The sequence below is a fragment of the Mercenaria mercenaria genome, chromosome 15 (genome assembly GCF_021730395.1).
Source record: "Mercenaria mercenaria strain notata chromosome 15, MADL_Memer_1, whole genome shotgun sequence".
In the NCBI taxonomy this organism is placed as follows: domain Eukaryota; kingdom Metazoa; phylum Mollusca; class Bivalvia; order Venerida; family Veneridae; genus Mercenaria; species Mercenaria mercenaria.
Genome location: NC_069375.1, coordinates 28,716,753 through 28,726,948, shown reverse-complemented (window position 1 = coordinate 28,726,948; position 10,196 = coordinate 28,716,753). Strand labels below are relative to the sequence as shown.

Below are 10,196 nucleotides of genomic sequence, written 5' to 3'. Positions count from 1 at the left end.
TCAAATACGCTACAGTGCCATTTCAAATAAACTAAACGGTTGGTTTCTTGGCAGGTCAAAATCTTTCTTATCAGGAGTAGCAACAAGCACCATGGTGCTTAAAAGTTCACAACGACTCCACATGTGTCAAAGTGAGACATCATCATACTTTGGTTTGCGATAAATAAGCATTCAAATACTTCATATTCTCAAATATGTAAATCTGTCCGTAATGACTAGATCAGATTGCCATAAAGTTTTTCTACAAACAAAACCCTTTTTCAAAATAAAAACAACAATACCACTTCGATTTAGTTTTATTTATTACAACAACTACATAAAGTACAAAAAGGACTATATCAGCATAAAAGTTTAAGAAATAATAGAGTGGTTGCAATTTGGTACTCGTTCGTGTACTCGTAATATTTAATGTAAAATTCTCTGCGCACAGAAATGAGCGCCTCCATTTTTTAGATAAATAACTGTAATCCAAAACAGTTGAATATGTTAGGCTATTTTTGTGAACAATTTGTAATGTTCCGGATTTTGACACACCAAACATTTATTGAATTACAGAAAGCAATCGTACATGTACGAGTTCCAAAAAATATATCGCATTTGACACCTTTGCCTTTGTTACGAGTAACCATTTTGATAAACATAACACGATAGAAACATATATTCCTCCGACAGAACATATGCTAAGAAGCTAGAACTCATCATATAACGTTAAACAAACGATGCAATGCGTTAATTTGAATCTACTATATATTATTCTTAGCTTACATATTCGTCGTCATTGAAACTGTTCAAAGTACAATGTATATCATGAAATAGTCTTAAAGGAATACACAGGCGGAACAATGAATGAAAAAATCATTTCATGGTCAGATTATTAATAGAACAATTCGTTACATGTTTTCACCAGTACAGAATTAGTCATACTCAGGTAAAGACTATCATAGCAAGATTGTATTCGATAGAACAGCCTCTTCTTGTTTTCCTAAACTTTTTTCCTAAAGTAGTACATCAATGAGCTTATAGATCATCGTGGTACATTTGCGGACACAATGTTGTGAAATAATTTAAAGCTACCATGAAGACATATTAATTACAATTTACGCAGTTTAATAAAATGCTACTATAACAATAACAACAAGTGAATGAAGTATTGCCATGCAATACAAAGACACTACTAGAAGGCACCTACTGATATTTATAGTAACAAAAAAGGGAAGTAAAACAATAAAAAAAAACATCTATATAATATAAGTCCACATAAAACTCTTTACCAGGTAGAGATAGGTCAAAATATACCTAAAAATTGGATGTAACATGCATATTGTACCACAGAAAAGTGGTGTCGATTTTTTCCTACGGCCTGTAGTAAAAAGTTACAATATAAGCTATTTAAAGTAACACAAAGAAAAGTAATTCTAACAAGAAGGGAGCCTCATGGTGATGAACATTTGTGCCAAGTAACATCAAAATCCCTCCATGCATGAAGAGGAAATGCTCCGGACAAAGTCATTCTTGAATTTGACCTTTGACCTCTAAGTGTGACATTGACCTTAGACCTAGGGACCTGGTTCTTGCGCATGACAATCCGACTCATGATGGTGAACATTTGTGCCTAGTTACTTTAAAATCCCTCCATGCATGAAGAAGAAATGCTCCGGACAAAGTCATTCTTGTATCTGACATTTGGCCTCTAAGTGTGACCTTGACATTAGATCTACGGACCTGGTTCTTGCGCATGACACTCTGTCTCATAGTGTTGAACATGTGTGCCAAGTAATATTAAAATCCCTTTAAGGATTGTTGAGTTACAGACTGGACAGGAAAAAAAAACCCTTTTGGCCTTTGACTTCCAAGTGTGACTTTGACCTTTCAGCTAAGGACCCGGGTTTCGTGCCTGACATATTGTCTCATCCAGAGAAATATTTGTGTGAACTGATATTTAAATCTTGTTTTGCATGACAAAGTTATAGACCGGACAGGAAAAAAATCCTATTGACATTTGATCTCAACATGTGACCTTGACCTTGACCTTTAAGCTAGGTATCTCATCATGGGGAATATTTATGCCAAGTAATATTGTAATCCCTTGATGGATGACAGAGTTATGGATCGTACAGGAAAAAAAGCCTGTTGACCTCAAATTGTGACCTTGACATTTGAGCTAGGGTTTTGCGCATAACACGTCGTCTCATCATGGCGAGTATTTGTGCAAAGTAATATATAAATCAAATTATCATAAGCGGAATAATGTGAAAATTTTGAGTACGAATAAAAGGACTAATTATAAAATGTTTGTAACAATGTTTAAAATGATAAATTAGAAGAACAAATACATTACAACATTCATAAATAAAAAAAGATAAATTTGAGGAACATGCACCAAATTCACAAAAGTTCGGTCCCCAACAAGCATACAAATCATTTTTGCTACATTATCTACAAGTAAGAAAGGAAACTCCGCGCCAATCAAAGCAGTGTACGTAGTACTGATAGAACAGGAGGTGATATAACGTTACTTGTGTCATTGTTGTATACCCTAGGCAAACAAGTAGTCTGGTGGGGTTTCATGAATTTTGGAGAAAACACATTGCCTTTGTAGTGTGAGCAGGATTTTTATTGTTGTATTTAGTGACCTAATTATTGACTGATCTTGACCCATATGCGAAATTAACCTCTAAGTTTCAGTATATGGAATGAAACGCATTGTATACACAATGTTGTGTTTAAATTCAGACTTACATAGTTGTTCGTCCGAAATGATGGAGTTTCAAACTTAGCTCAGATGTTATCAAGCCTGTCTAATCAGGAATGTGGGCTCTATATGATACTTTCAAGTTATATGATGAGGAAGGTCTAAGATGTACAATGAATGAAACACAACAAACATCATGTTATCCCGCCTAGGGGCATGAAACTCACAGTTTAAAAGGAACAAGTAAATTATAACCCAAGTGTTATATGTTGACGAATACGTTGGTTGTTGTTGTTGTTTTCTTCACCTCCTCCTTAGGAAAACAGCTTCTGAATACGCAGCAATGGATATTGACTAAACAGTTCACTACTATAAACACCTTTACCACTATAATACAGTCATATACTGATCAACTGGTATTTTGGAAAGACAAACGGTCAATGTTGTGCAATCAGCCACCTCTCAAGAAAGACCGTTGTTCTGATATTGCTAAAGGTCAAAGGTCAAGGAAACTTTAAAATGCAAGTCACCTTGGTTCAAAGGCCAGTTTTTGTGCCTTATTGTTAGGTGACATTTGTAAAAGTTTGACTATAATTATGCATATCAAACATTAAACACATAAATACTTACCTTAAAAAAATAATCAAAGTATAAAACTAAAAATGTAAGACTGTTTATGGATGTTTGTTCCAGACGTACGTACTGTGTAATAAGTTCAGTGTTGATAACCGAAATGGGCATAGCCATGATTACCGAAAGAGGAATGGGCATAGCCATGTCTACATTAAGATGAAAGAGTCTTGTACCTTTAAAGAGTTGCAGAGTGAGTTTAATACACAGAAACAACGACATGGTAAAAATTGATACACAACATACAACAATCCTTAAATGCACAACACTTATACAGAAGTAGTTGTATAAAACTTACTTATATACTGTACCAATAAAAGTAACACAATAAAAAAGTTTAAAATTAGCATAAATTAACTTTCCAAAGCAGTATCCCGAATTTCGGTTGGAATACCCACTATCATATGAAATAAATGTTGCAAATAACAATGCATACAATATAACAAATCAATATTTAAAATAAAATATAATAAAATTATTACACGCGAAAAAGATAACCTTCTTTCCGGCGCATTCATCAAACTGAAAACGAAGGAATTTTCAAAGTGATGTCCGACACAAATTGCCTTCTGTTCTGCTGTTTGATTCCTTTCCTGCTTGGCAGGCGCGGAGAATAAAGTAGTTTACTAGGATCGGGGAGACGATAAACAGTGTGTTGGACACTTTAAAACTGTTGCAAACGTTTCTTCATTTTAGCATTAATCAGACTCTTCAAAATTATCCCAAGCTCGTTAATGTTGGTAGATTTTCCTTCAGGCTTAAATGAAATTAAGAGTTTTCCTGTAACCTTTACTGTCCCTGTAACCTAAAAATAGAAATAATTAATACACCGTTTAACTACTAAACAAATATACAGTTGATTTAACAAAAAACACACACCAATAAACGAGAAATAAGGTAATTATGCCATAGTTCACTTGCATAAAAAGATAAACTGACGACAATATAAATACTAGTGCGTTGATATTTTTCGCCGGATCAAAGATTGGCTCGCAAACGATGGTTTAATGTCAATAACTTATGATCAAACGATTTCGATTTTAACTGTTTTATACTTACACGTTTGTTGCAAGTCCGAAGATGGACAGCTCCGTCGTTTAGGGGTTTTATTTCCAAAGAACTACAATGCAATACATCGATACTTTGTGCAAGCTTAGCGGCAATTCTTAAAATTGTAGATAATGGAATATCAAGATCACCCTCGGCTATTTTATCCAGAGTGCAATATTTTGATAACGGAGGTCTCTTCTGTGTGATGCAATGACGAATTGTTTCGAACTTCAAAATACCCTCTCCGATTTCTGAATAAAAAGCAAAGGCATAACACATTGTATAACTGATATCGTTGAACAATACTGAGCAAAAACAATTAGTTTAGAAAAAAGCTTTAGGTCATCGAATTTACTTTCCATTTTACTTGGTCCCAGCTACGAGAACTAGAGATATCTTTCATGCAAGTTTATAAATACCAAAGTCTTTGTTAGAGGTTTACATATGCAGTATGTACAAAGTATCGCTTATAATTTCTAACTTTCCACAGTTCATCACAACGGGCGGCGTGTTTCTATTGTAACACTGGTAATTAGAATGTAGTGAACTCGTATCTTTTTTACGTGACAGCTGAAAGGAACGGTAGTATAATAATTGGAAAAGATTTGATTTCGACGACCTCCTATGACAAGACGTTAGCTGTGTTTAGAAACATAGAGTTAACTAATATAATAACACTATGATATAGGGTAATTGTATGTTTATTCTTGTTATACCATCTGCAAAATTCCGAGAGACTTGTTGGTGCCTAAGCCCATTAGGACGAGTGTACCGACGTTTCCCGTGAGAATCTGAAAATGCTATAACACGAAATGGACATGCTTTTACACTATTCTAGCATAAATTGCGTAAAAAGATTTAATTAAGATATTTTCACTTAACGTCATTTAATTTTCATGAAATGTGCGGAAATTTCTGCATTGCGTTTTCTCGTTGATGTCATTTCCTTTTGAATTACCTATTTTTGGACCGTAATACGTTTACGCTTTGCCACGGAACTCGCTTATATCAGTTTAACAAAACGCGAGTGCAAGGATCTCTCTGAAAAGACATGTTTTCTATCCTGTAAAACACCCCGAAAAGTGACAAGAAAAGCATTTGTTTTCATTTTTTGCTAGAATATTATATATTATTCCTTTTTGAGTTATGTTGATTTGTTAAGATATCTTACAATAGTCTTTAAGGTTAAACAAAATTAAAATAAACATTCATATTTAATCTTTATGTTGCATACTATTGACTATATGTTTTGCTGAATAACATACCGTTACTATGACGTAATCCTGATTCATAATTGGATGTTATTTCGTCAGTTTAGGAAACGGTAGAAATTTTCCTAATATTTTGGTAGAAATTTGTCTTTGAGGTAGGGGAGGTGAATACGACATTATTGTATTTAAGCCTGAAGGATTAATGCCTCTTCTACAATCAAGCTCGTTTAAGGCGTACCTACATTTTATTAAAGTCAGCTGTCTTAATTATATATCTGCTACTAGATCACTTGTTTCCAATTACTTACTCTTTGTACACATTTGTTTGACTTTCTTTCAATTAGGTTTTATACCTATATGTTTGCGTGTATGATTCGATCAACCTATTTTTACATTGCTTTCTGGACATGATAAACATCAGTCTGAAGGTGTTTTGTCTTACAAATTTGAATTAACTAAAATATGTCAACACGTCTCACTGTTACCTAACCCGTCTCATTTCATGTACAGTTGATATTCTATATTAAAATGTTCTGTCTTGTATCGTTATATAATAGAATTGTGCTAGGATGTTTCATTTTATACAATCAGGTAGTTTTGAAAAGTATTCTTAATATTGTATCATAACCTTCAGTTTCACAACTTGTCATTCAGTTTTATTTCCTTATGCCGTCAAATATTGTTTTATTAATTCGTTATGTGTGGTGGATCGCCGCGATTTACAGGTAAGAGAATGACGCTATAAATGCATACAATGTATAATAAGGTAAATGGCATTTCATCATCTTTAATAATAATAATAATTTCAAACATGTTTTGCATGAATCCTTTCAGTTACACATACATTCGTAATGTGTAATTTATCTACTTACAAAAATTGATAACAACTATCTTTATATAAAATAAGTTTCTTTGTCTTGCCATTTCTAATATATTTTTGTTTTAAAATGCGGCCGTATTGTGTAAAATTTGAATATCTACATATATAGTGAAAACGCAATATTTTGTCAATATCATATAATGAAAAGGGTTATATCATTGTAATTTGGTATTATCTTATACAAAATATATATACATAATTTACAAAAGGATGGTAAAATGATTTTATTATAAACGTGCAATCATTGTTTTTGGAATATATAACAACAGGATAAAGTCACATTATTGAGTTTCATTTGTACAAAAGATGTCAAAACTGATGTTAGCAAATATGAATGAATAGTAAAGATAAACCGTATTCTATCAATGTACCTCTGTTGGAAGTAACCTCTGTTGGAAGTAGTGAGAAATTTATTAGGTTAATGATATGTATGCAGTTGCCAAATGAACAGTCTACAAGCTCCATATAAAGGCCTTTATTTTAATTAAGCCGATAAGTGTAAACATTTCGCTATATACTACAATTAAATTAACAATAATTGGGCGAAAAGAAACCAAAATAAATACCAAATAAATGATGCTTATCAATCAACAATGCCCATAGAATGTGTGTACTGCAATACTAATACAACACGTAAATAAAACCAGTTTTCTATATTACTTAACGAAGTTTCTTCCATCTGCAATTTTTGGGTCTAATTTGTCGGTAGTACTTTCTATTGTCTTTTAGTTATCAATGCATAATTTGATCGTTGAAATTTCGACAAGTTACTAATAAACAAAATTAGTAGAAAACGAAAACTAGCAGCGACTCGCTTAATTCAATAGTTGCACTATTAACTCCGAATATACAAAAGAAATAATGTGCTAGTGAGTCGCTTGATTCAATAATTGCACTATTAACCCGGAAAAATCAGAAGTTTCTTCATGTGCTAGGTATTCCTATCAAAAAGCTACTTGAAGGCGTTAAATTGTCCTTTAAGCCGAATATTTCTATAGTTTATCTTGGTTTATGAAATAATTCAGCAAGTTTGGTATTTTGTAAAACACACATTGTCACGACAGTTACCTGCGCAATGTGTTTCATTATTCGATGTGGTTGAGTTGAATTTATCGTTAGTAAAGTTTGATATTTTTTAAAATAATAAAGGACACTGACATTACTGTACGTAGCATGAGTATGTTGATATAAAGAATGGATCTTTTATATACCAAGTATAATTCTTACACAGTAGCAATCCAATTTGAAGGAAACAGACAAGATTTGAAATGACGGCGCCGCTTTTATTTAATTCCTTTTAAAGTCTACGTTTTCGTGATAAAAGTAAACTATGATTATAAATATTATTGCATTTAAGTTATTAAAAGCGTATTTAATAAAATTAAAATTTTATAAAGATACATAAAGTAGTTTTTAAGATATTTGCAATACACGCGAATGCAAATAGTACGTTATATCATTTGTAAAGTGTATAAATATACGCCTTAGCAAACCTCATCTGGATCTCGCGGTGACTGTTGGTAATTCACCGCGAGCCATCGCAATTCTGAGCGACCCGCTGAGATTTTTCATTGCGAATCGCCGTGGACATTTTATCTATAGTAGATCGCGGGGTCTCACCTAGACTAGCTCCTAGACTATGATATATCTTTTTACATTTTTATGATTGAATGTAGTGAACTGAGCCAGTCTATATTATATGTCCAATATCATAATTTCAACATCAGTCCTGTGTGAAAATCTCTAAAATAGACTGGCTTTTGTCTCTATGAAATTGAATTTGTCAAAAAAGGGAAAAATATAGAAATATAGTTATTATCAGTCTAGTGGCTAGTCTAGGTGTCACCCTCTTCATTTGTGGTGCAGTCGCGATTTTCCACCTAGGGTAAATATTTGTGCCAGTGGTAACGCAGAAAAAGCAAAATTCGCGAGCCAGGGACTGTATAATGAAACTGAGACAAATTCCACTCGTGGACTAATGTTGTCAGTAGATGCAGAAAATTATCAAAGACAGGAACTCACTGGCGCATGACTGGTCTATTGTTAACGTTACAATAATGAAGGCAGCATAAAGACCAATAGTATTTATATTACTAAACATACAAAAGTGTTTTCTTACATAATATAGAATATAGTAGTAATATAATGTTATTAATCAAGCAATTTCACATTGGCCTTGTTATTTGTTCTAGGGTTGTCGTATACGACTGCCCCAGGACAAATAACTAGGCCAATATGAAATCGCTTGATTAGTGATAATATTATCATTCCACTTTCGACTGTTGGCGGTAACAGTACAAGAACTCAGTGAGTTACCTTATGGCAGCTATGCGCGTCCAGGTGAAAAATCTTGACAAGTTGTTTAGACTTATTTTAGAAATCATAATCATTTTAGTCGGTAAAACAGAATGAGTTGTATGTTGGTACTTGAGAATAATTTTGAGAGATTTTTTTGATGTGACATAATCAAGAGTAACTAGAACTTACCTTATTTTTTGAATTCCTATTTATTTTCTTTAGTGAGTTATCTTATCATTTGAACTGTGATAAAACTGCTTTAAAAGTCATTTCATTTTCGGCTGCAGGCAACGAGACACACAATTGTACACATATGTGTTGATCAAGATAATACAACCAACCAACCACACATTATACACTCCCATGCCTCGTTTAATTCTTATCCGAAATTGTTTGCAGTTCACAACTGACACTCTTCATCCATTTTCCAGCATTTGAATCGCTATTTATCATTGCACAAATAGTCCACACTATAAAAATATATGTTAAAGATAAGTCTCATCCTTTTAATTAATCTGAGTTTCCGTATTTTCTCATTATTGTCCTTGACAACTGCCAGAATTTCTGACAGGAAACACTTGCATTTTACACAATACCGAATAAGCGAAAGTATCGTTGTAATCTATGAAGACGTACACCCCGCTCAGTTATACTTGGTTATTACATGAACATGTTAGATGATTTTTTGTCAAAATGTGAAAGAAAAAATGTTATCTATAACTCTGATGTAAAACAAAATGGCGTCATTTAAAAATCTAACGGAAGTGACTTCTCCGTATTGGCCCTCTCTTTTGAACCAATCAAAATGCTTGAATTCCGTATTGGCCCTGTTTTTCTCGTATTGGCCCTGTTTTTCTCATATTGGCTCAGTTATGTTTTGTATTAGCTCTGTCTGTTTCATATGATGTTTGAAATTGTTCTAATACAGTGTGTAATATTGTAAAGTTGAATAATAATAGTTATAGTTAGTCAATGCATATATATAAAAAATATTGAAACTCAGCTGCTTAACTGAAAATAACAAACCTTTCATAATCTGTTTTGCCGAATCCTCTTCTGTACTTGGTCGAAAAGTCTGAGATTAAAATGAACAATGATTAAAGATTAAGTTCTTTATTCTTCACTTCATCATGAATTTAGTTCATTATATTAGGAAAATTATATATTGCTATACGTTTGTTTTTATTCATATTAGTTTCCAATGAACTGTAAAAGTTATACTGTTTAAAGAATCACTCATTATATATTGAATAGTGTAATATATGCCCTACCGCATTGAACCGTACATTGTCTGTATTGAAATTTCGGGTTTGGGAATTCACTTTTGGTATTATTTCAAATTAATAGAAATAAATTATATTAAACAACTGAATTACGCCTTATTTTTGATAATTCAAAGTCAGGCCAATACACGGCTACTAAACGCTAGCGCCAC

The 10,196-nt window shown here is 32.9% G+C and overlaps 1 long non-coding RNA gene across 1 annotated transcript; it reads right to left on the bottom strand.

Annotated features, from left to right (window-relative positions):
• Positions 1-296: 296 nt before the first annotated feature.
• On the bottom strand, positions 297-4,619 carry LOC123549794 (uncharacterized). The gene is made up of 2 exons (XR_008367229.1): positions 4,382-4,619; positions 297-4,127 (listed from the first exon to the last, which is right to left on the bottom strand). It is a non-coding gene; the product is annotated as an uncharacterized LOC123549794 (long non-coding RNA).
• Positions 4,620-10,196: the final 5,577 nt, after the last annotated feature.